Source organism: Haplochromis burtoni, unplaced genomic scaffold, assembly GCF_018398535.1.
Source record: "Haplochromis burtoni strain Fernald_Lab_line unplaced genomic scaffold, NCSU_Asbu1 Contig_4089, whole genome shotgun sequence".
NCBI classification, from domain to species: Eukaryota; Metazoa; Chordata; class Actinopteri; order Cichliformes; family Cichlidae; genus Haplochromis; species Haplochromis burtoni.
The window spans coordinates 1-4,721 of NW_024586450.1; the positions used below are offsets into that span (position 1 = coordinate 1).

General features: G+C 36.4%; 1 long non-coding RNA gene across 1 annotated transcript; it reads right to left on the reverse strand.

The window, feature by feature from the left end:
* Window positions 1-7: 7 nt before the first annotated feature.
* On the reverse strand, window positions 8-2,190 carry LOC102292392. The gene is made up of 3 exons (XR_318185.2): window positions 1,427-2,190; window positions 790-824; window positions 8-175 (listed from the first exon to the last, which is right to left on the reverse strand). It is a non-coding gene; the product is annotated as an uncharacterized LOC102292392 (long non-coding RNA).
* Window positions 2,191-4,721: the final 2,531 nt, after the last annotated feature.

Below are 4,721 nucleotides of genomic sequence, written 5' to 3' on the forward strand. Positions count from 1 at the left end.
GACCTATGTGTGACATTGCGAGGATCTCTCTCAACACCTGGATCTCTCTATCTTTTTCACAAAGCTGTTCTTGTAAAGCTTCTACAGTTTGTTCCTCTGTTTCGTCTTGGCTTGAGTCTTCCTCAGTCTGGTCAGCATTGCCATTAAATGGAGGGGCAGCTGTGTCTTCACCGCTCTTATAAACAATATACAACAGCATCATTAATATAACATGCAGACTGATAATTACTAATTACTAACACAGTATGTGTGTGCTACAAGGCTGTAGTAAGTAAGGGTTGCTGCAGCACCCCCTGTTGGATTGCAGAGGATTAGCATGGCCACAACTACTTACTATAAAGACTGAATACGAAATAGCATTTAGTTTTCTTATCTTATTCTGCTATATAAACTCTTTTTAGGTCAGTCATGGTTTGCCTTTTGTCCTCTCTCTGTGCTTTCTCCCCTTCCCTCGTCCCCCACTGGTTGCAGTGATGCCTGCCCCTCCTTAAGCCTACTTATGTGGCACGTGACTGAACACCACCTAAAACTTGATTTATAGTAATGTAATAAACTACATGTTGCTGCTACACAAACCTCAACACCTGTCTAAAGTCCATCTGGCAGTATTATGCTGTTTAATCACAGCCTTTTGGTTAGAAGGAGCTGAATACTGCTGTAATAATCCTCAGTATCTATTTTGCTAAAATAATTGCTATTATTCCTCTTCTGAAGGAAGAATAATATTAAACACTCAACAAAAACCATAAGAAGCTACTAATACATGATTTAGCACATACAGCCACTTACCGCCATCTTGATGCTTTCCTCTTTTGAGATTTATTCTGAAAGAGAATAATCATGTTAGGAGGACAGATTCTCTGTATCTATGAAGCGCCTTGAGGTGACTTTTGTTGTGATTTGGCGCTATATAAATAAAATTGAATTGAATTGAATTGACAGCTGGAGATACTCTCTCGTACTAACACAACACAAGTATAAAATATGCAGGAGGAGTTATGTTATAGTACAAAAAAATCCTCCTCTTCAGACTCAATTAGCACATTTCTGATCAAATTTCGGCCCTTTTAGAAACAGATAGACTGTTGACTAGACTGGGGAACCCACCCCACTTATGTTATTAGTCATTTCGATTTAATGTTAGCTCACTTTACCTTCCTGACATAGACAGATGTGGAATAATAGAGAATAAGGTTCAACTTGACACACAGTAACACAAAAAACAAGTCATACTTTCTGTTAAATGAAAAAAAAAAAAGGGCTGACAACATTTTTAAAGTGAAAGTAACTCAAAGAAAAATATAGCTGGAGGGTTTTTTTCTGCGCTGGAGCAAACATTTTTGTTCTATTTTTAGATAACATTTTTGAAGACATTTAGATTCTACACCATCCATTCATTAAAAAAGAAAGAACATGAGCGTCTTACCACGGCTTTACTTGAAGAGATCAGACAGGACAAGGCAACCTCAGCTGACACCGCTTGACTGACTTTCAGGTAGTGGTGGTGGATTATTTTACCATTTATCGGCTGATGGCGTGGCTCTGACTTGTTTTGCAGGTTCTTTTGTACTTACCCAAGAATATTTCGTGCGCACATCTTCAACAAGTTTTTCAGCATACCAACAATAGTTATAGTGAACAAATGCATAAAAATGAAACTGAATGTGCTTTACAGTCACACAAAGCAAGAACTGAACTAAAAATTGCCTATGGTGGTGACCAGTACATGCCCATGCTACAGTATTGTTTGGCCTGTGATTCCAGTTTATTGCTAGGCAACACGATGATGTCATAATATATAAGACATACAGAAATAAAATTGTCCAGAAAATTGGTCAGTTTAGCAGGCAGATTGCTAAGCAACATGATGACGATTTATAAATAATCTGGTTTATAGTGCTCTGCTTTCATTTACATTTGACAAATACTGAAGGTCAAAAGGTTTCTTTTAATGCATGTTATATGTTGATACTTTCTTTAGTCTCAAGTTTACTATTGGCAGAAAATCACTTAGTACAAGATTCCTTTACGCCTCTTCTAATTAGCACCTTGGGCAACAACAACCTACATTTGTTTTAACATGTGACAAGGTATAAATAAATAACATTACATGAACCTGACCTAAAGTAAAGCAGATCCAGTGTAGCAGGTTTCACAGCTACACTCACAGCAAAGAAATGAACCACATCCTTATTACCGTAACACCAGTGAATTTCCAGTAAATGTCTATTGAATACTTACAAAATATTTAAAGACCAATCCCTTAATAAAATGTATTTTAGTTGTAAGATAAAATAAGATGGCCTTTGTTAGACCCAAAGTTGGGAAATTCACATTATTAGAGCAGCAGAGCGGAAAGAGCACGAATAAATAGACAAAGGATAATATAAGAACTATCATAATTACACATAAGCAACAGAGGAAAACACTCCAGTAAAGTGCCATTCTTCTTTTGTTTTACACTTTCTTATCATCTGTCCTGAGACTCTGCTTTTTTGCAGGTACATTTATTGTAAAAACCAAAAAAAAGTGATATTTTGTTTTGCAGCCCCTCAGTGGGGTTAATTCTGGGAAAGGGAGTCCAGTTCTATTTGGAAAGGTTATAATGTAACATCGAGGCAATGATTGATGTCCACTTTGCTAAGAAAGTGTTTGAGGGGGGAACTGATTGACCCACCACATAAAGAAAAGCTAAGAGTGGTCAAGGGAAAATATTGCAGAATTTTGAATCTCGAGAGTTCACCTGAAACCTTGGCTGATTGTGACCTACACCCGTTTTCACACCTTGTCTCGTGTGATTAGGATCATTAAGGGATCCTTTGTCCCTCTTGGGGGGACACTCCCATAGGCCTTAAATCTAGGACTTTCCACTATTTGATCCTGGAACTGAAGAAGGTTCTTGAATGAGAGGTGAAACGTCTTCAAGCAACTTAAAGAAGTCCAGACACTTTTCTTTCCAAGCTCCTTAGACTATGATGACCTGGATGACTGAGAACCTTCACAGACATATTGTGGAATCTATTCATCTGGACCTGCAGGTTGGTTAAACCTGCAGGTCCAGATGAGACTGAAGTCACCTGGATGTCTGACGAATCGTTTACCCAATACAAATTATTTTACTTATGCAAATTCAGACATTAGAACAGTGGTTTTCATTACTCTAACTCATTTCTTATTTCCCATATTCACCAAACTTATAGTTTGACTTTTCTTTGATTAAAAATAAAGATGATTTACAACTAACAGGAAAATTTCTGTTTTAGCACTCTGATCATTTTTACCACATAAGGATGGATGTTAAGACCATCAGATGTGATGTCAGGAGGAAGCCGGGGGGCTTTAATCTCTTTGTCTCACTGCTTTCAACACTTTTGAAAAAGTAGTAAACATAGGAAAGTTTGCACTGTCACCTTTTCTCTGTCTACTTCTATTTCATCAGTGAGACAGCAAATTTTAAAAGGAGACTTACTAAGCCCACTTTTAGCGTCATTCCTTCAGCACTTTGGTGGTGTATAGGTTCAAGTGAAACCTAAATATATATTTAAAAAAATTAATTTACAATGTTTTCGTGCTTTCTCTTTTAGTATTATGTAACAATATAAAGGCACAGAGGGCAGTGAAATAGCTTTGATTTCTTACAATGAGAACATTTTTTTTTAGTGAATATCCAAAAGCATTAAGTCCTTTCATTAACCACAGACGATCCAAGATCAAAGAAAAGAGAATAGATTGGTCAGTAGGTACTGCTTAGATCTGGGGTTTAAGTTTTGATGGCAATGAACCCCAAAAAGATCTGATTTTATTCTCCAAAAGTTTTTTCCTGGACGATTGAGAATGCATCAAGACATCAGATTTTATTGTTTTATAATGAGAGTTGTTGCTTGTAGTGTGGAGAAATGGTCACTAGGGGGAGCCGGTGGTGTATTGTTTAAAGCCAGAGGAGGCGTTCATTCCAGCAACAACCTCAGAAGAAAACATGAAAGTGTCACTGCTGTTTTTATAGTCTGAATCACTTATTTTATCCTTTTCCTTATTTAGAGGCCAAATTTCTATTTTAAGATAAAGCCCAAATATGGTGAATATGGTAAATGAGGAATCGCTGTAATTCACATCCAGGGAAGCGCTGAATTAACTGGGCAAAATGTCTTTATTTAAATAGCATGATATCTGAAAAATGCCTAAAATATTAGTTTGGTCATCTGTATTGCCATGCTTTGTTACTTCCATGCTTCTGTTTCAAACTAAATCCAAGCAAACATCTTGTATGTAGATGTTACATTTGAAATATTATGTTTAGAAATACTGAAAATCAAGGCTTCTCCAGCTTTAAATGTGGTCTGATAGTCATGGTTCACTGAAGACCATAAAAACTGCAGACAAAAATGAAGATTTTAATTTTTGAAACCATGTAAAGCAGAGATAAAGCAACACCTTTTTGGCTGGAGTGGAGTTTCTTGCTAAATTATAGTGCTCAAACTTTTTTTTTAATAACTTCACACAGACAAACAAAATACTGTCTGCACATTTAGGGCATACTAACCAAAAAAAAAAAAGACAATATAAAACAATTAATTGAAAAACTGAAAAGAATACATTCTTGTGATGATCTTCTATTAAAAGTGGCAAAAGACCCGTATCCCTAAAGATTCTGAGAATCCTCTCAGAGAGCTCCTAACTTAACCTAAAAATTCCTTGCCAGGAGTTTTAGCTTCGAAGTGATT